We start from the raw sequence: 22,430 nt of genomic DNA, 5'->3' as shown, positions 1-22,430 counted from the left end.
ACAGCTGGGGGGGCAGGGGGGAAGTTAGAATCAACGATCAAGCAAAAAACGGATGGTTTTCCTCTGTGCTAAATTTTTCTACTCCTCCCTCCTGCACACCTTTTTTAAAAGGATAAGTTGTGAACCAAAAAACTGAAGCATTAAATGCTGCAAAGCCCAGACAGTAAAACATACATAAATAGATTAGATAGATCAGGGGTGTGAAAATCATGGGCGTGGATGTGTCACATAGTAGTCCCGCCCCCAATCCGGTTTAGCGAAGGTCCCATATGTCACATGATGCCACTGTGATGACATTACGAGAGAAAGCTTCAAACGCAACAACACAAGAGCACACAACAGATTCAAACTTAATATGAACTGCTCCAAACTTGACTGTAAAAAATATGATTTCAACAATCAAGTTATCGAAGCGTGGAACTCATTGCCGGACTCAATTGTGTCAACCCCTAACCCCCAACATTTCCCCCTTAGACTCTCCACAATTGACCTCTCCAGGTTCCTAAGAGGCCAGTAAGGGGCATGCATAAGTGCACTGGTGTGCCTTTCGTCCCCTGTCCAATTGTCTTTCCTTTCTCTCACTTATCATATATATTTTCCTTCTTTCATATATCCTCTCCTCTAAGTTCACTTTACCCTTATATATATTACTACATGTCTATTTTTCTTCCAATGTATTTGTGTATTGGACAAATGAATAAATAAAATAAAAATAAATAAATAAAGAGAAATGGACGGATTGACGGACAGACAGACAGACAACTGTTCCATTTTATTCATAGATAAATTGTCCCCCAAAGAGCATCTGATTGATTGATTCGTTGTTTTGTTTTGATGTAGAACAATGGTTCTCAATCTGGGGGTCGGGACCCCTTTGGGGGTCGAATGACTGTTTCACAGGGGTCGCCTAAGACCATAGTAAAAGATAAATTTTCCATGATGTTAGGAACTAAAGCGTCTATTCTGGCGCCTTAGAACATATTTTTATAATCCGAGCAATCAGGCGTTTACAGTAGGTCTGTCCCTCTGAACTTCCTGCCAATCAGCTTAAAGCTCTGTTGGGAGAATCAGTGCTAGACTTATGGTTGGGAGTCACCACAACACGAGGAACTGTACTAAGGGGTCACGGCATTAGAAAAGTTGAGAACCATTGATGTAGAAGCTGCCCAAGTCAACAATGACTTTGGGCAGGTTTCATTTACAATATTTTTTTCTTAAGCAGGTGATCTAGTGAAATATACCCTGCTCAGAAAAATAAAGGGAACACTCAAAGAACACAACCATTGGAACAAGCTGCCTGCAGAGGTTGTGAACTCCCCAACTCTGGACACTTTCAAGAGGAGATTGGACTGCCATTTGGCTGGGGTGCCTGAGCAGGAATCCTAGAGCACCCCAGCCAAATGGCAGTCCAATCTCCTCTTGAAAGTGTCCAGAGTTGGGGAGTTCACCACCTCTGCAGGCAGCTTGTTCCAATGGTTGATCGCTCTGACCGTCAGGAAGTTCTTCCTTACTTCTAGGTGTTCCCATTATTATTATTTTTTGAGCAGTATATATACACAGAGTTTATTCAAAGGCATTCCTGCACAAGACTTCCTCTTTTATTCTTGTTGGAAGCCTGCATACCAAAATTTGAGAATAAGAGGGAGGAGAGGAGAAAAGAGAAATTTATATTGCTGAATTAGCCAGGGCTATCACACAACAATTAACTTAATAAGACCAAAGATTCATCTTGACTACCTTTAGATATGGCTAAATACTAACATGCAACATTAAAGAGATTGGAATTTCACAAGCTCCTAATGTGCTAATGGACAACCTCCAAAGTATGCCAAGTGAAATAGGTCCACTTATCAACTGCAAAGGAATAGGGAGCAGGAAGGGGTTTTTGGGAGGAGGGGGGGGGGATTCCTTTATGAGCTTTGCTAGTGAATGAAATCCATTGAGGGGATTATTCCCAAAGGTTTTTGTTTTTTTACAAGTTAGAACATATGAATGCTAAAATCCATTTCACAATTGGAAAGATTATGACGACCCAAATATATTTGAGGGGTGTGTGGTGGCCTCCAAGGCACATACACTGGTACCTCTACTTACGAACTTAATTAGTTCCGTGACCAGGTTCTTAAGTAGAAACGTTTGTAAGAAGAAGCAATTTTCCCCATAGGAATCAATGTAAAAGCAAATGATGTGTGCGATTGGGGAAACCACAGGGAGGGTGGAGGCCCTGTTTCCTCCCAGGAGATTTCTAGAGAGGCCTCACGGAGGATTCTACCCACTTTTTCCGGCCCTGTTTCCTCCCAGGAAATTGCTAGAGAGGCCCCACGGAGGCTTCTCCACGCCTTTTCCCTCTCTGTTTCCTCCCAGGAGAGTCCTAGAGAGGCCTCACGGAGGCTTCTCCCTGCCTTCTCCAGCCCTGTTTCCTCCCAGGAGATTCCTAGAGAGGCCCCACGGAGGCTTCTCCACGCCTTTTCCATCTCTGTTTCCTCCCAGGAGATTCCTAGAGAGGCCTCACGGAGGCTTCTCCCCGCCTTCTCCAGCCCTGTTTCCTCCCAGGCCGCGAGAGCAATTGTGGGCCTTCCCAGATATGCCCATGTTACACCAACACTCCGCGGCCTGCACTGGTTGCCGATTAGTTTCCAGACACAATTCAAAGTGTTGGTAATGACCTATAAAGCCCTATTTGGCATTGGACCAGAATACCTACGGGATCACCTTCTGCCGCACGAATCGCAGCGGCCGATTAGGTCCCACAAAGTTGGCCTTCTCAGGGTCCCGTCGACTAAGCAATGTCTTCTGATGGGACCCAGGGGAAGAGCCTTCTCTGTGGCAGCCCCGGCCCTCTGGAATCAACTCCCTCCAGAGATTCGAACTGTCCCCACCCTCCTCGCCTTCCGCAAGATTCTGAAGACCTATCTATGTTGCCAGGCATGGGGTAATTGATGTATCCCCTTTTTGGCTAGTAAGATTTATGTGTGGTTATGATTGGGTAGTATTGATTGTTTTTAAATTAGTGGGTTTTTAGCTACACTTTTAATTATTGGATTTGTACTGCATTGTTTATTGTTGTTGTGAGCCGCCCCGAGTCTTTGGAGAGGGGCGGCATACATATCTAATAAATTATTATTATTAAATTATTATTAATTATCCAGCTGGGTTACCTCCCCTTCTTCTCCAAAGGGGAAAGTATGAAAAAGACCAGAAAATGCAAAATGCCTGTTTTGAACAAAAGCCGAAGGCATCACAATCAAATGAAAGACTAATGCTCCACTCGTGATGGGAAGTTTGGTTTTCTCGCACATCAAATTTGCATCCAAGCACCAATCGAAGAGCAGAGCTACATTCACATATCCATCCCAAATGAGAAACGTGTTTCTGCACATCAGAAGATATCACAAAGAGGCCTGTCATATTCTTCAGACGACAGGTGAGAGTTGCATTCATTCCAAGATGCCTGGGAAGGGGAAAACCAGGTAGAGGACAATTGATGGGAAGGACTGGGCACTAAATGCAGAAGAAGGAGGTGTCAACATTATGAATTGTATCCACACTTATGTTCATGCAATGTCGTAAAGTCCCCAAAACACCTCAACACGGTTATCAGAATCTCCCTTGCTGTAAGAAGCCATTCCCAGGTCAGACGGGATTGGGCGTGTCCAGGTCAATATGGCCATTGGCATTCACGTGATTGGCATTCCCGTAGCCTTAGTCCCTCCCCCTATTCTCCTGCGTTGAGCTTTACTCTTGCTTCGGCCCTCCTACTCCTTTAAAAAGGCAGCTCCACCTTGAAAAAGTATGTCGAATAACAGCTCAGACCCCAGGAGATCTTGGGAATTCAACCACTCAACCAAACAAAGACAAGAGAGGTTGTTTGCAACTTTCCCCGAGTGTGAGGTCAACGTTTTCACAGCTTTTTGTTTATACTTGAAGGACAGCCAACCGGCTCCTGTAGAAAAAAATCTGCCCTCCCAAGTGCACCTTTCCTTTCCTGGAGAAAAGAAAAGAAAAAAGGAAAGGAAAGGAGAAAGGAAAAGAAAGGAGAGGAAAGGAGAAAGAAAAGAGACGAAAGGAGAAAGAAAGGAAAGGAGAGAAAAGGAAAGGAAAGGAAAGAAGAAAGGAAAGGAAAAGAAAGGAAAGGAAAGAAGAAATCAAAGGAAAGGAAAGAAGAAAGGAAAGGAAAGGAAAGAAGAAATCAAAGGAAAGGAAAGAAGAAAGGAAAGAAAAAGAAAGAAGAAAGGAAAGAAGAAAGGAAAGAAGAAATCAAAGGAAAGGAAAGAAGAAATCAAAGGAAAGGAAAGAAGAAATCAAAGGAAAGAAAAAGAAAGAAGAAAGGAAAGGAAAGAAAGGAAATCAAAGGAAAGAAGAAATCAAAGGAAAGAAAAAAAGAAGGAAAGAAGAAAGGAAAGAAGAAATCAAAGGAAAGAAAAAGAAAGAAGAAAGGAAAGAAGAAATCAAAGGAAAGAAAAAGAAAGAAGAAAGGAAAGGAAAGAAAGGAAATCAAAGGAAAGAAGAAATCAAAGGAAAGAAAAAAAAGAAGGAAAGAAGAAAGGAAAGAAGAAAGGAAAGAAGAAATCAAAGGAAAGAAAAAGAAAGAAGAAAGGAAAGAAGAAATCAAAGGAAAGAAAAAGAAAGAAGAAAGGAAAGGAAAGAAAGGAAATCAAAGGAAAGAAGAAATCAAAGGAAAGAAAAAAAGAAGGAAAGAAGAAAGGAAAGAAGAAATCAAAGGAAAGAAAAAGAAAGAAGAAAGGAAAGAAGAAATCAAAGGAAAGAAAAAGAAAGAAGAAAGGAAAGGAAAGAAAGGAAATCAAAGGAAAGAAGAAATCAAAGGAAAGAAAAAAAAAGGAAAGAAGAAAGGAAAGAAGAAATCAAAGGAAAGAAAAAGAAAGAAGAAAGGAAAGAAGAAATCAAAGGAAAGAAAAAGAAAGAAGAAAGGAAAGGAAAGAAAGGAAATCAAAGGAAAGAAGAAATCAAAGGAAAGAAAAAAAAGAAGGAAAGAAGAAAGGAAAGAAGAAAGGAAAGAAGAAATCAAAGGAAAGAAAAAGAAAGAAGAAAGGAAAGGAAAGAAGAAAGGAAATGAAAGAAGAAATCAAAGGAAAGAAAAAGAAAGAAGAAAGGAAATGAAAGAAGAAATCAAAGGAAAGAAAAAGAAAGAAGAAAGGAAAGAAGAAAGGAAAGGAAGGAAGAAATCAAAGGAAAGGAAAGAAGAAATCAAAGGAAAGAAAAAGAAAGAAGAAAGGAAATCAAAGGAAAGAAGAAATCAAAGGAAAGAAAAAGAAAGAAGGAAAGAAGAAAGGAAAGAAGAAATCAAAGGAAAGAAAAAGAAAGAAGAAAGGAAAGGAAGGAAGAAAGGAAAGAAGAAATCAAAGGAAAGGAAAGAAGAAATCAAAGGAAAGAGGGGAGAAGGAGAGGAGAGGACACCCATAGAATGTTATCTTAGAGACTCCTGACCACTAAACCCACAATCAGAACAGCTGTGCCAGAATCGCTCCTTATTTGCAAGCTACAGAAGGCTCTGTGCACGTGTACATATGTGCCTTGCCTTCCAGTGCCACCGATCTCACTAGGGCACAGAACGAAGCCCACAATCCATATCTGTGTCTCATGCCTTACCCTGCTGAGCGGCCCACAATTTAATGGGGGAAGGAGAAAAGGTTACACTGGTAACACAGCATGCAACATCATTCCTGTCAACACTCTCATGACAGCAACTTCGCAAAAATGAGAACACCCTTGCAAAACCCAGCACAGACACCGGTAGATTTATTACACGGTGATTTCCGCTCCCCCCTTTCGGTATAATTATTCGTGTCAGAGAAATAGAGCATGACAAAGGAATATACACACACAGTTCTTCATTCAACAGCTTGAACTGAATATGTGGTCGACTAACACAACATCGTACAGGCAGTCCACCACCTAGGGGACCCAAAATTTACATTGTTAAGTGACATGTTTGTTTGTTTGTTTGTTTGTTTGTTTGTTTGTTTATTTACTTACTTATTTATTTATTATTTAGATTTGTATGCCGCCCCTCTCCGCAGACTCGGGGCGGCTCACAACAGAATACAACAATTCATGACAAATCTAAATTATAGTTTAAAATATTTAAAAACCCCATTTACTAAGCAAACATACATACAAACATACCATGCATAAATTGTATATGCCCGGGGGAGATGTCTCAGTTCCCCCATGCCTGACGATAAAGGTGGGTTTTAAGGAGCTTACAAAAGGCAATGAGAGTAGGGGCAGTTCTAATCTCTGGGGGGAGTTGGTTCCAGAGAGTCGGGGCCGCCACAGAGAAGGCTCTTCCCCTGGGGCCCGCCAACCGACATTGTTTCATTGACGGGACCCGGAGAAGGCCCACTCTGTGGGACCTAATCGGTCGCTGGGATTTGTGCGGATTATTGTTGTTGTTGTTGTTGTTATTTATTAGATTTGTATGCTGCCCTTCTCCGAAGACTCCGGGCGGCTCACAGCATACAATATAAACAACACAGCAACAAATCTAATCAATTAAAATGACAAACTAAAAACCCAATACAGTAAAATCAATCAGCCAATTCATTTACAACCACACCATCTCTTCTATGGATGAAAAACGGGTTCCTTTCAGGGCTGGAAACAAAAAAATTCTGCTAGGGCGACGTCAGGACTATTGGGGGGGGGGTGGCACCTGGTGTTTGGCTAAGAACTCGTGGACTCGTAGCGCGTTGTGGCAAAGCACTTTTTTTGTCCATAGAAGAGATCCAATCAGCCGTGACAAAGACTTTGAGAGAGCTCCCCAAAAACATCTTCCAGGGCGCATACCGGTCATGGCAGAGTCACTGGAAAAAATATGTAGAGGCCCAAGGACAGTACTTTGAAGAATTTTAAGTGTTTGTGCAAATCTGTTCAATAAATTACTTTAAAAAAAACAATTGCATTACTTTTGGAACACGCCCTGTAGATTGACTCCTTCTTTGTGGCAACCCCTGAGTTATTGGAACATTGCTATCGTGTCTCCCCTGGTCCTTCTTTTCATGAAACTAGCCGTGCCCAGTTGTTGCAACTATTCTTCATATGTTTTAGCCTCCAGTCCCCTAATCATCTTTGTTGCTCTTCTCTGCACTCTTTTTAGAGTCTCAACATCAAAATTAAGTGTGAAAAACAGTCCTAGGTCACTTTTTTCAGAGCTTTTGTAACTTTGAGCCATCCCTAAATGAACTGTTGTAAGTCGAGGACTACCTGTATATTGTACACCAGCAAAGTCCCTGATGCATGAAAACCAACCATCTTTTTTTTTTTTTTTGCAGGTCTTATTTTCACAATCACTTGATTGCTGCACAGCATCAGCAGGTAGTTTTGTTGAGCAGTGGAGGTGAGTCAATCGTGCACGCATTACCCAACTTCAAATTAAATTACACAGCCTCACCATTTTCCACAGTAAGCTCTTCGAGTGGATGAATCACACATCCTCTGATTTGTAACCCAGGCCACCCCAAAGTATTTTTATCCCACCAAATAATGGGCTAGTGTCCTCTGAATTACTGTAATGTACAGGACGGTTGCCATTTCCCTCCGTCTCCAGTTCATGGCACAAATAAAAACTATTATTTCAAGCGTTCTCTATCTGCTTCCCCCTAGGTGCTTTGGAATTGCAATATATTTGGAAAGCAACTTGTTGGAGGAAAAAGAAAACTCTCTCTACAAAATTATATGTTTTCTAGGGGACCGTATGCCTGCATCATTTTTTCCTGCACTACAAAAGTAAAAAGTACATTTTTCACATGCAACAATTGACAAAAGAAAAAAGCATGAACACAAAATTCAGAAGGAATTCCGCCCTGCCTAGTCTCAGTCCCATACACAGCCTCTCCTATTTCAGCAGAAACAAGCCAACTACAATCTAAACTTTGGTAGAAACGAAATCTCTTCCTATTGCAGTTTTTCAAGCCATCTATAAATTAAACTCTAAGAAGGAACCGTCTCGAGCACATGTTTCGTAAAAGTCACGGGAACCCTTTTACAAGTTGTAACACACCTGGAACTTAGCACCGTGAGTGTAAAACCCGCCTCCCCCTTTACCTGCAAAAAACTCTATTCGGGCAATTTCTGTAGTGTGAAATCCAACCGCTTGAGAAGCAAATGGATTTGTCTTCCCTTTTTTCTTACTGTTCCACCTGCTGTTTCCCACGATGGCTTTCTGTAGAGAACGCAAAAGAGCTCCCAGCCCTGCCTTAGACTTCCTGCTGATGGACCGTGCTTCAAACATGTCCCACGTTTGATACCGCCTCTCTATTCTCCACCTATCTGCTTCAGCTCCTTGGGCACAAGCGGGCCCCACCCAATGCACTCCGTGTATTTTCATTTCAAAAAGCTCCCAGCTAAATGGAGCCCTTAAAGAGTATTATCTATTGCTTTGGCTGGGCTACAAGAGGAGACATTTGTTTCCAACTATTATTTGGCATGAGCGCAGCAGACATTTTTCAGAAATGCAAACAGAGTTGAGAAGTACAAGGAAAGGCACAGAAAAATAAACACCTGTAGACAATTTAGTCTAGACACCAGGCAAGGAGATATTAATGCCCAATGAAGTGGGGGAAAGTAGAGTTGTACCTGAAATTATTTGACTGGTTGCATATTGCCGGGTCCTGTTTCATGTCATGGAAACCAACCGAACCACGCCTCCACATTAAAAAGAGAACTGGCTTAATTTTACATATTTTCTCCAGAATAAACATTCATTTCAGAATAAAATGTTCTAGCAGATCCATTCTTCCCAAAGTCAAGAGACGGGGGTCCTTGACTTTGGAGGGAAGTATGCAGTGGAGTACCCCAAGACTCTGTTGTAGGTCCAGCATTCTTCAACATCTTCATCAATGACTTGCATGGGAGGATAGATGGGGAACTTATGAAAATTGCAGATGACACCAAACTAGCAGGAATAGCCAACACTCCAGAAGATAGGCGCAAAATATATTAGGATCTGGACAAATTTGAACAATGGGCGCTATCTACCAAAATGAAATGTAATGGTGAAAAAAGTAAGGCTCGAACAAAACAGACAGGTACGGTATATGTGGTTCATTGCTCAACAGTAGTAACTATGAGAGGGATCTTGGAGTTCTAGTGGACAACCATTTAAATAGGAGCCAGCCGTGTGCAGCAGCTGCCAAAAAAGCCAACACAGTTCTTGGCTGCATTAACAGAGGGTTAGAATCAGGATAACACAAAGTGTTAATACCACTTTATAAGGCCTTGACAAGGCCACACTTGGGATACTGCATTCAGTTTTGGTCGCCACGATGGAAAAAAGATGTTGAGACTCTAGAAAGAGTGCAGAGAAGAGCAACAAAGATGGTTAGGAGACTGGAGGCTAAAACATATGAAGAACAGTTGCAGGAACTAAGTATGTCTAGTTTAATAGTATGAAATAGTATATGGGCAGACTAGATGGACCATGAGGTCTTTTTCTGCCCTCAGTCTTCTATGTTTCTATGTTTCTATGTTAATGAAAAGAAGGACTGGGGAGACATTTTATTTATTTATTTTATTTTATTTTATTTTATTTTTTTATTTTTTTATTTTTTTATTTATTTGTTTGTTTGTTTGTTTGTTTGTTTATTTGATTGATTGATTGATTGATTGATTGATTGATTTGATTTGTATGCCGCCCCTGTCTGAAGACTCGGAGTGGCATGATAGCAGTGTTCCAATATCTCATGGGTTGTCACAAAGAAGGGGTTCAACCTATTCTCCAAAGCACCCAGGCAGAACAAGAAGTAATGGGGGGAAATTAAACAAGGAGAGAAGTAACTTAGAACTAAAGATAAATTTCCTGACAGTTAGAACAATGAATCCGTGGAACAGCTTGCCTCCAGAAGTTGTGAATGCTCCAACACTGGAAGTTTTTAAGATGTTGGATAACCATCTGTCTGAAATAGTGTAGGATTTCCTTCCTAAGCAGGAGGTTGGACTAGAACCTCCAAGGTCCCTTCCAACTCTGTTGTTATTGTTGTTGTTGCTGTTGATGTTATTTTGGAACTGACACAAAAGATACAAGGATCTAAACTCCCCAGGTCTAGCCCCCGATGGCCTGGAGGAATTCTCGGGATGAATTCCAAGTCCAAGGAGAAGCCAAACCACTTCCCAAATTTCTGGCAAAGCAGCAAACACCTTTTAAGAGCTCGATGTAATTTATGAATCATGGGTTCATAATCACTTGCAGCAAGATCAGGGCAGCTTCCTCAGTATGCTCTGGCAGCAAATAAATTAAAATACATTTCCAATCTCAAGTTCTCGCAGTTTACTTCTAGAGTTGCTAAAAAAAGACCACAAACTATCAAGATCTGAAAATAAAAACTGAAAGATTATGGCAGAAGCCTGCTGTGGTGGTCTCTGGTTACTGGCCCATAAGGATGCAGTTTATTTTATTTATTTTTATTTATTTATTTGTTTTGTTCAATACACAATAATACACAATGAGAGTTATAGAGGTTATAATCAGGTAGAATATATTAAAGGGAGAATAGAGGAGAAAATAAAGGAGTGAAATATAACTATGAGAGAATAGCAGAAAAAGATATAGGTATAGAAGAGAAGATATATGAGATGTGGGAGAGACAATAGGACAGGGGACGGTAGGCACTCTGGTGCACTTATGTACGCCCCTTACTGACCTCTTAGGAACTTGGTGAGGTCCACCGTGGATAGTCTAAGGGTAAAGTGTTGGGGGTTTGGGGATGATACTACAGAGTCCGGTAGTGAATTCCACGCTTCGACAACTCGATTACTAAAGTCATATTTTTTATTATTATTATTATTATTATTATTATTATTATTATTATTATTATTATTATTATTTATTAGATTTGTATGCCGCCCCTCTCCGTAGACTCGGGGTGGCTCACAACAATAACAAAGACAATGTAAGAACAAATCTAATAATTTTAAAAACACTAAAAACCCCATTATTAAAAGCAAGCATACACACAAACATGCCATGTATAAACTGTATAGGCCCAGGGGAGATGTCTCAGTTCCCCCATGCCTGACGGCAGAGATGGGTCTTAAGAACTTTACGAAGTTTTTACAGTCAAGTTTGGAGCGGTGAATATTAAGCTTGTATCTGTTGTTGACAGGGGCGGGCTGTTCCCGGGACAGGAAACTATGAGATTCCAGTGATTTTCGGTGATTGTTTTGCTTCCGCGCATACAGAATCACCGAAATCTCACGGCCACACACGTTCTCAAGCGAAATTTCGCTTCCCCCACATGCATCTGTGAATGAATGAATTGTGCCTCATTTTACGAACTTCCTTGACACAGTTGTTTAGTGAATCCCTGCAGTTGTTAAGTTAGTGACATCATTGTTCTGTGACTCTGGCTTCAACATGGACTTGTCAGAAGGTCAGAAATGGTATTCACACAACCCCAGGATTCTGCAACTGTCATAAGTGTGAGTCATAGAATCATAGAATCATAGAGTTGGAAGGGACCTCCAGGGTCATCAGGTCCAACTCCCTGCTCAATGCAGGATTCATCAAACCATCCCAGAAAGATGACTGTCCAGTCTCTGTTTGAAGACCTCCAGTGAAGGCGAGCCCACCACCTCCTGTAGCAAACTGTTCCACTGGTTTATCATCCTTTCTGTCAGAAAGTTTTTTCCGATATCTGTTCTGTCGGGCTCTCTGGTAGACTCCTCCCAAAAATTCACAGGTACAAATTTCAGACACACACACAAGTTTGAAAATTCAAAACAATGTTCTTTATAATGAAAAGTCACTTAACCTAAGCCCTCTTTTGGTATAGCAAAGAGCACTCGTCTCCAAACAAACTGGTATTTTGTACAAGTCCCTTATCAGTTCTGTGATACTTAGCTTGCAGCTGTGAGGCAATTCACAGTCCTTCTTCTTTCACAAAGTGAAACACACTTTTCTCTGGTTTAGTTTCAAAGTGGGGAAAAATCAGCACCCAAAAAGTCAAAGTCAGTAAAGCAGTCACGAAACACAACGATCAGATAATCCTCCACAATGGCCAAACCCACAGGCTGCTATTTATAGCAGCCTCACTAATTACCACAGCCCCACCCAACCACAGGTGGCCTCATTTTCTTTGATAATAATCTCTCAGTTGTTGTTGCCTATGCATCGCTCTCCGCATGCGTGGCTGTATCATTAACTCTTGTTATGAATCCAAGGAGGAGCTAGATAATTGATCTCCTTCTGAGCTGTCTGCCACACTCTCCTCCTCCCTGTCACTCATGTCTTCTTGGTCAGAGGAGCCTTCATCATCAGATTCCACCGGGGGCAAAACAGACCTGCGGCATGTGGATGTCTCCCCCACATCCACAGTCCTTGGGGCAGGAGCTGGGCCAGAGCTAACCACAACAATATCTAATCTAAATCTACTCCCTTGCAGTTTTGTTCCATTGTTTCTAGTCCTTCCATGTGCTAATGAGAACAATGTTGATCCTTCTGCGCTGTGAAAGTCCTTCAGATATTTGTAGACAGCTATCAAGTCTCCTCTCAGTCTTCTCCTTTGCAGACTAAACATCCCTAGATCCTTTAACCGTTCTTCATAGGATAGTGATGGCAAACCTATGGCTCAGGTGCCACGGGTGTCACGCGGAGCCATATTTGCTGGCATGTGAGCTGTTGCCCTAGATCAGCTCCAACTTGCATATGTGTGCCAGCCAGCTGATTTTTGGCTCACAGAGGCCCTGGGGTGGTGTTTTTGATATTGCTATTGCTATTGGTATTTTTGTATTGCGATATGTAAGTCTAAGAGGTATATAAGTCTAAGTGCTACTGCTATTACTATTGGTATTTTTATATTGCGATATGTAAGTCTAAGAGGTATATAAGTCTAAGTGCTATTGCTATTTTTGTAATGCTAAGTGAGTTTGCCATTTTTGATACACTAGAATGGAAGGAAAGAGAGGAAAAAGATAAGCTACAGGAAGGTGAATGGACTTAGTTCCAGTAGTGATGGATGGATGGATGTACTGTTGGAAGTCCTAAGGGACAGTGTCGGGGACTGATCTTCCCACAGAAAATCTATCAATGGTTGCTAACTATCAACACCAACTTGATAGCATGGAATCATTTTTAAAAATGGCATTGGCTGAGCCAATCTATCACTAAAACAGATAGTATCACCAGAAAGCCCAAAATAAATGCAGGTAGTGCTTCCTTCACACCCATTCATGTCATGACTATTTGAAGTTACTACAGGTCTGAGAAAAGTTATTAATCATTAGCCATGTCACTTATGACCATTGCAGTATCCTTGTAGTCAGGTGATCATGATTCAATGAAGGTCACATCATTTTGCAGTCATATAAGCCAACTAGCAAAAGTCAAGCCAGCAGGAGGTTGCAAGTCACAGACAAGTGATGTCTCACTTACAAACGCAGGTGATTCACTTACTGTTGTGGTTAGCCCTGGCACAGCTCCTGCCTCAAGGACTGTGGATGTGGGGGAGACATCCACATGCCGCAGGCCTGTTTTGCTCCCGTGGAATCTGCTGATGAAGGCTCCTCTGACCAAGAAGACATGAGTGACAGGGAGGAGGAGAGTGTGGCAGACAGCTCAGAAGGAGATCAATTATCTAGCTCCTCCTTGGATTCAGAACAAGAGTTAATGATACAGCCACGCATGCGGAGAGTGATGCATAGGCAGCAACAACTGAGAGATTATTATCAAAGAAAATGAGGCCACCTGTGGTTGGGTGGGGCTGTGGTAATTAGTGAGGCTGCTATAAATAGCAGCCTGTGGGTTTGGCCATTGTGGAGGATTATCTGTGTTTCGTGCCCGCCTTGCTGACTTTGACCTTTGTGTGCTGATTTTTCCCCGCTTTGAAACTAAACCAGAGCAAAGGGTGTTTCACTTTGTGAAAGAAGGACTGTGAATTACCTCACAGCTGCAAGCTAAGTATCACAGAACTGATAAGGGACTTGTACAAATTACCAGTTTGGTTGGAGACCAGTGCTCTTTGCTATACAAAAAGAGGGCTTAGTTCATTTGAATTTTCGGAATAAAGAACATTGTTTTGAATTTTCAAACATGTGTGTGTCTGAAATTTGTATCTGTGAATTTTCAGGAGGATTCTACCAGAGAGCTCGACAGAACACTTACGAGCTACAATTAGGGCTGCTGAAACTGCCATTTTGTGGGGTTTCACTTAATGACTGCTTTGCTTAGTGACAGAGTTACTGGTTCCAATTAAGGGTCTTGTTTGGATCAGAATATGAATTACTGTCTCAGAGATGCTTTTTCAAGGGGCAACTGTACTGTTTTTTCTAAGAGGAAAAAGAGGAATTAAAAAAGGAAGGAGGAAGAGGAGGAGGATGAAGGAGAAGGAGGAAGAGAAGAAGAGGAAGAGGAAGAAGATAGATAAGCACAGAAGATAGGTGCAAAATACAGCAGTATCTTGACAAACTTGAACAATGGGCGCCATCTAACAAAATGAAATTCAATGGTGAAAAAAGTAAGGTTCTACATTTAGGCAATAAAAACAAAACACACAGGTACAGTATATGTGGTACATTGCTCATTGGGAGTAATTGTGAGAGGGATTTTGGGAGTCCTAGTGGACAACTATTTAAATATGAGCCAACAGTGTGCAGCAGGTGTCAAAAAAAGCCAACACAGTTCTAAGCTGCATCAACAGAGGGAAAGAATCAAGATCACGTGAAGTGGCAATACCACTTTATAAGGCCTTGGTAAGGCCACACTTGGAATACTGCATTTAGTTTTGGTCACCACGATGCAAAAAGGATGTTGAGACTCCAGAAAAAGTGCAGAGAAGAGCAACAAAGATAATTAGGGGACTGGAGGCTAAAATATATGAAGAACGGTTGCAGGAACTGGGCATGTCTAGTTTAATGAAAAGAAGGACCAGGGGAGACATGATAGCAATGTTCCAGTATCTCAGGGGTTGCCACAAAGAAAAAGGAGTCAATCTATTCTCCAAAGCACCTGAGGGTAGAATAAGAAGCAATGGGTGGAAACTAAACAAGGAGAGAAATAACTTAGAACTAAGGATTCAGGAAGCTTCCCTGAAGCCTCCGGAGTGCAAAAAACAACACAACAGGCAAAACGGAAGTCCATTTTCTGAACTTACAATTTTCCCATTGGACGGTTTTTCGCACTCCGGGCCTTTAGGAAGATTCCCTGAAGCCTCTGGAGGGCGAAATGTTCTTTCCGAAGGTCGAAAATTCATTAGCCAGTGCTGGAGCTGACCTAGGGCAATGCCTCACGTGCCTTCCGATATGGCTCTGTGTGCCACCCATGGCATGTGTGCCATAGGTTTGCTATATATTAAAGAAGATTCTTTTGAGTCAAGCTCAGTGACTTCATGAGGTTCATAAAACTTTCTTGGCAACAGTGTGAAGGGATTAATTATTGCTTTCTTTGTGGCAAGTCCTATCTCAAATACAATCACAGTATTTCTTGGAGATCTCCTAGGTAAATATTTACCAGGATCAACCCTGCTCAGTTTCCAAGATTGGCCAAGATCCTTTCTGTGCTACCATCTACCCAGGCAATATTTTTATATTTGGGGCATAATATTAATTCATCACAGATTTATTTTAGCAGGTCCTCAAACTGACTCCATCATTACATGGGTGATCATAGCTTCCAGAGTCCCACATAAATGCATAGATTTACAACCTACAAAAAGATATTGACAAAATTGAACGGGTCCAAAGACGGGCTACAAGAATGGTGGAAGGTCTTAAGCATAAAACGTATCAGGAAAGACTTAATGAACTCAACCTGTATAGTCTGGAGGACAGAAGGAAAAGGGGGGACATGATCAAAACATTTAAATATGTTAAAGCGTTAAATAAGGTCCAGGAGGGAAGTGTTTTTAATAGGAAAGTGAACACAAGAACAAGGGGACACAATCTGAAGTTAGTTGGGGGAAAGATCAAAAGCAACGTGAGAAAATATTATTTCACTGAAAGAGTAGTAGATCCTTGAAACAAACTTCCAGCAGACGTGATTGGTAAACCCACAGTAACTGAATTTAAACATACCTGGGATAAACATATATCCATTGTAATATAAAATACAGGAAATAGTATAAGGGCAGACTAGATGGACCATGAGGTCTTTTTCTGCCGTCAGTCTTCTATGTTTCTATGATTATGATGTGGGCCACAGGTTGGACATGCCTAGTTGATACCCTTAACATGATTTCCCAAAGCGTCAATTTCAAGTTTTCCAAGGGAAACAGCAATTCCTTATGCTGGGATCTGTCAACTGCCATTTTATATCCAGCCACAGCTGGTCAAACAGAAACCCAATGTTTCTAGCAATAGGCTCAAAATCAACTGGCCTACAGCATTTTTCAGATATTTAAATCTAGCAACAGCAGAATTGTTCAGCAACAGAGACTGATAACCCTAAAAGAAAAATGACAGGGATGCCAGAAAAACATTGCATTGACATTCTTCACTGCACAGAACAGTCTTGGTTGATGAATATTCAGGAAGATAAGAAAGCTTCTCTCCCATCAGAATGTAAACAGGAAATATTTCTTAGATGCTCGCTTTGCAATCCTGTAATGAAATGAGTGAAATGTCTGCCTCGTTTACATCTATCTTGAGCTCCACCTTATGGAAATCCAGAAGTTCAAAGCTTGTCTTGATAATGAACCACTGCGCAGAGAGCAACTACTGACAGTGAAAAAGTAAGTGGATGCAACAGTCCACAGAAACAGGAATAAGCAAAATAATAAGCACATATGCACATAAGGACATATGCATCCACATTGGCCATCAACTATCTTCATTCTCTTCAAATTTTGCTTTAGTCATCAAAGGTGGGTTCTTCCCAGTTTGGACCCAGTCACCCAAACCAGTAGCAACCCCATGATGACTGTTCTGCCTGACTGGGCTCAGGCAATGCGTAACAGTCCAAGGAAAAGAAATAAAACGCACACGTGCTCTGCTAATCAGCAAACTTGTATTAAATAAACAAAAAAGGGTTACTCAAAACAGTCCTTAGTGTCAAGAAACAATGATAGTGCAAGGCTTACTTCAGCCGCATACAAAAACACAGGAAAAACCAAACAAAGACAACCTGGAATGAGCAAAGACGTTTCAGGAGTCCTTTTGAATCTTTGGAGCAAACAGCAAGTCCCAAAGGTTTCACCTCCCACGTGTCTGAAAAAGCTGGGTTGAAAACTCCAAAGGCACGGAACAGAAACTTCAGAGCAGGAACCACAAAATAACACAGATAAACAGCCACAGTTTGCCTTGTGCCTTTGTTCCCTTTTATACCTTTAGCCCTCATTAAGGGAACCACACCCAGCCCTCAGTATAAGAACCACACCCAGCCCAGGTGCTACTCTGATGACTTGTAATATTCCTTCAATCGATCCCTCCTTTGCATAGCTCTTTGCCAAGCAGATCAATATATTGATCTGCAGAAGAACCCAAGGACGAAAGACTGTCTGAGGGACTGCATGCCAAATCCCCTGGGCTGTCTGCTGAATCCTGCGAACCAGTGGCCTCATTCTCCTGGCTGGCTGCCACGTCTTCCTGGCTGGCTGCCACATTTTCCTGGCTGTCAGCCAGGCTTTCGCACTCACTTTGTGCCGCGTCTCTCCCATCTGTGGGAGCAACGGCTGGCCCAGGCCCAAACACAAGTGACATCATGATGATGTCATGGAGCCAGATCCATTGGCGCCTGTTCGTGGGCACCGCTATCTTCTTCTTTTTTATTTATGCATAAGAACATAAGAGCCATGCTGAATCAGGCCAAAGCCCATTGAGTCCAGCATTCTGTGTCACACAGTGGCCCACCAATTGTCCATGGGGATCTTGAGCAGAAAGAGAAGGCAAGACCCTCCCTTTCCCTCGACCCCCAACAAATGGTACCCAAGGGAATCCTGCCTGCCTCAACCAACATAGAGGCAGCACATGGACATCCGTTTCAATAACCACCGATACACTTGGCATCCATGAATCTGTCTAATCCTGCTGTGAAGCTATCCAGGCTGACAGCTGTCATGACCTCTTCTGGAAGTGAATTCCATAAACCCATGGGGAAAAAATATCGCTATCTTCTTTGCAGCTTTGGGGGGGGGGGTATTCCTCGACCTACAGGTTTTACAACAGTTCATTTAGAGACCAGTCAGTTACAAGGGCAAGGGAAAATGTGACTTCTGACCAATTGTCGCAATTACAATTTTTGCAGCATCCCCATGGCGATGTGACAAAAATTCGGATGTTTAGCAACCGGTTCATATTTATGACCTTTGCTGAGTCCTGGGATTCTGTGACAAAGAAAGACAATAGAGAAGCCAGATTCATTCATTCATTCATTCATTCATTCAAATTTATAAGCTGCCCTTCTCCTGACAGACTTATAAAGACCTACAAAGCCCTTCATGGCATCGGATCAGAATATCTCCGGGACCGCCTTCTGCCGCACGAATCCCAGCGACCGATAAGGTCCCACAGAGTTGGCCTTCTCTGGGTACGGTCGACTAAACAATGTCATTTGGCGGGTCCCAGGGGAGGAGTCTTCTCTGTGGCGGCCCCGACCCTCTGGAACCAGCTCCCCCCTGAGATTAGAACTGCCCCCACCCTCCTTGCCTTTCGTAAACTCCTTAAAACCAACCTCTGCCGTCAGGCATGGGGGAATTGAGACATCTCCCCCGGGCCTATACAATTTATGCATGGTATGTTTGTGTGTATGTCTGCTTTAATAACGGGGGTTTTTTTAATGTTTTTAAATTATTAGATTTGTCTTGAATTGTTTTATTGTTGTTGTGAGCCGCCCCGAGTTTACGGAGAGGGGCGGCATACAAATCAAATCAAATCACTACGTTTTTATTCTCTGTAACTTTCAATTTGTATTGGACTAACTAACTAACTAACTGGATGGATGGATGGATGGATGGATGGATGGATGGATGGATGGATGGATGAATGAATGAATGAATGAATGAATGAATGAATGAATGAATGAATGGTATGTTTGTTTGTTTGTGCGTCTGTCTGCTTTAATAACGGGTTTTTTAAAATGTTTTTAAATTATTAGATTTGTCTTGAATTGTTTTATTGTTGTTGTGAGCCGCCCCAAGTTTACGGAGAGGGGCGGAATACAAATCAATTCAAATCAAATCAAATCACTACATGTTTTTATTCTCTGTAACATTCAATTTGTATTGGACTAACTAACTAACTAATTAACTAACTGGATGGATGGATGGATGGATGGATGGATGGATGGATGGATGGATGGATTAGATGGATGGACGGATGGATAAATAAATACTTAACAACCAGGATACTAATTTAACAACTGCATCAATTCACCTAACAACTGTATAAAATGAGGCAAAATTCACTTAACAAATGTTTCACTTAGTGACAGACATTTCAGGCTCGATTGTGGTTGTAAGTTGAAGACTACCCGTCTCTATCACTTACAATGAAAAACCGTCTCATCAGCTGGTTTGTCTCCCCTCTTCTCTCTGTCAGCATTTTTTCCTTCTTCTTTGCCCTCCAACTCCATAATTTATAAAGCTGCAAAGGCTAATTCTTGCAAATGATGACAAGGACGCAGAAGCAGAAAGGTCAGCGGTATTACATGCTTAATAACAACCACTTCTTAATCATTGCTCCTTAATTGCATTACAGGCATGTTTATACTCTGGAGCTTTTTCTACAGAAATAGAAGTTCGTCCCTTTTCTATATAATGGGGAAGAATGTAAACAAGAAGGCAGAAAACCAAAGAAAACCTTTCCCAGAGTTTCCTGCACAATATTTCTATTTTAAACTTTCTTTCCGCCCTCCTGATTTCTCTCAATAGTAAAACCACTAAGTATTTAAAAACACAGAGTCTTTTACTCATACATAGAAATAATGGAAGACTGACGGCAGAAAAAGACTTCATGGTCCATCTAGTCTGCCCTTATACTATTTCCTGTATTTTATCTTTGGATGGATCTATGTTTATCCCAGGCATGTTTAAATTCAGTTACTGTGGATTTACCAACCAGGTCTGCTGGAAGTTTGTTCCAAGCATCTACTACTCTTTCAGTAAAATATTTTCTCATGTTATTTCTAATCTTTCCCCCAACTAACTTCAGATTGTGTCCCCTTGTTCTTGTGTTCACTTTCCTATTAAAAACACTTCCCTCCTGGACCTTATTTAACCCTTTGACATATTTAAATGTTTCGATCATGTCCCCCCTTTTCCTTCTGTCCTCCAGACTATACAGATTGCGTTCATTAAGTCTTTCCTGATACGTTTTATGCTTAAGACCTTCCACCATTCTTGTAGCCCGTCTTTGGACCCGTTCAATTTTGTCAATATCTTTTTGTAGGTGAGTATTTTTTTTAAATTTTTTAAATTGATTTTTAATTCCAAGACAGGACAAAGACACATACAAAAACACACAACATTAAAAAAGGAGCCCAAGCTGCTCCGTACTTTTCAGAAGTCTAAGAAATTTAAATACGAGTCTTGTAGATCATATTAAGAAAAGGTAATAAAAAGAAATAATGAAAGGAAGAAAAGAGTAAAAATTATCACTAATTACTATTTGCATAAGTTCACGGAATTTTGTTCCATCTGATATAGGTTACCATATTTACAGTAGCATTCTTTTATCCAGCCACTCATAGAACTTATACCAAATTTTATAATAGTCGGATTCTTTTTGTCCCTTTAACTGTCTTGTCATCATGTCCATTTCAGCACAGTCATTGATTTTATTTATTATTTCTTCTTCTCTTGGAATTTTCCTGTATTTTATCTTAGGATGGATATGTGTTTATCCCAGGCTTGTTTAAATTCAGTTACTGTGAATTTACCAACCACGTCTGCTGAAAGTTTGTTCCAAGCATCTGCTACTCTATCGTTCTAACTAAGTTAACATTCTTAGCTCTCGAGCTCCCAACTGGGACTGCAAATATTTACATAACGGCTTTGTTGTTGTTAGTTGTGAAGTCGTGTCTGACCCATTGCGACCCCATGGACTTCTTTAATTTTCGGCCTTGGGAAAGGTCATTTCGCCCTCCGGACGCTCCCTGAAGCCCCGGATGCAAAAAATATTGCCCAATGGATAAACCGGAAGTTCAGAAAAATTCACTTCCGGTTTGCCCATTGTGCTGTGTTTTGCACTTCCCTGAACTCTCCGGAGTGCAAAAAACAGCACAAAGGCAAACCGGAAGTACATTTTTCCAAACATCAGGTTTGTCCATTGGGTGATATATTTTTTTGCCTCCCGGGCTTCAGGGAAGTTTCCCCGAAGTGTCCAAAGGGCAAAACTGCCTTTCCCAAGGCCAAATATCAGCTGGCCAGTGCACGTGTGTTTGCCGGAGCTGACACAGGGCAAAGTCTTGTGTACTGTCTGATATGACTCCATGTGCCACCAGTGGGATGTGAGCCATAGGTTCGCCATCACGGCCTTACATTATTTCTGACAGATGGCAGTCCAGGTCTCTTGAAAGCTTACACTTGAATTCTTCAAATACGGTATATACTTAGTAATTTGCAAAGCTAAAATGCCATGTACAGTCTTACAAACTTAATTGGTTCCGGGACAAGGTTCTTAAGGTGAAAAGTTTGTAAGACGAAACAATGTTTCCCATAGGAATCAATGGAAAAGCGATTAATGTGTGCAAGCCCAAAATCACCCCTTTTGCCAGCCGAAGCGCCCGTTTTCGCACTGCTGGGATTCTCCTGAGGCTCCCCTCCATGGGAAACCCCACCTCCAGACTTCTGCATTTTTGTGATGCTGCAGGGGAATCCCAGCAGGGGAATCCCAGCATCGCAAAAACGGGCGCTTCGCTGGCAACAGAAGTCTGGAGGTGGGGTTTCCCAGCGAAGGGAGCATCAGTGAAATCGCAGCATCGCAAAAACATAAAAGTCCTCAAAGCCCCATCTACAGACCTCTGTGTTTTTGCGATGCTGAGGCTCCCTTCGCTGGGAAACCCCACCTCTAGACTTCCGTTGCCAGCGAAGTGCCCGTTTTTGCGCTGCTGGGATTTCCCTGCTGGGATTCCCCTGCAGCATGACAAAAACACGGAAGTCCGGAGTTGGGATTTCCCATGGAGGGGAGCCTCAGGGGAATCCCAGCAGCACAAAAACGGGTGCTTCGCTGACAATGGAAGTCCGGAGGCAGGGCATCCCAGTGGCGGCAGTGGGTTTGTAAAGTGAAAATAGTTTGTAAGAAGAGGCAAAAAAATCTTAAACCCCGGGGTTGTATCTCGAAAAGTTTGTATGACGAGGTATCACTGTATTTCCTTAAGGACATCTACCTGTCCCACCACATCAGATAGGGAGGACACGCTCTTATTTTTTATTTATTTATTTATTTTGTCCAATACACAATGAGGGTTTTAGTGGGTATATATCTATATACACATAGTAAAAGACATGATGAGGGTTATAGAGGAGATACTGATAGTAAAATCTACC

At 41.7% G+C, this 22,430-nt stretch overlaps 1 protein-coding gene across 5 annotated transcripts in view; it reads right to left on the bottom strand.

Moving 5' to 3' along the window:
* Positions 1 to 22,430, bottom strand: part of PDZD2 (PDZ domain containing 2) — a 458,739-nt gene that overhangs the window by 187,506 nt on the left and 248,803 nt on the right. The window contains exon 1 of one of the 5 annotated variants that reach the window (XM_070743497.1): positions 8,065 to 8,200. The exons of the other annotated variants lie outside the window; for them this stretch is intronic. The gene's annotated coding sequence lies outside the window, so the exon portion shown is untranslated. Of the gene's footprint in view, positions 1 to 8,064; positions 8,201 to 22,430 lie in introns of those variants that run through there. 5 annotated transcript variants of the gene reach the window in all.

The sequence above is a fragment of the Erythrolamprus reginae genome, chromosome 2 (genome assembly GCF_031021105.1).
Source record: "Erythrolamprus reginae isolate rEryReg1 chromosome 2, rEryReg1.hap1, whole genome shotgun sequence".
In the NCBI taxonomy this organism is placed as follows: Eukaryota; Metazoa; Chordata; class Lepidosauria; order Squamata; family Dipsadidae; genus Erythrolamprus; species Erythrolamprus reginae.
This window is presented reverse-complemented; position numbering and strand designations above follow the sequence as displayed.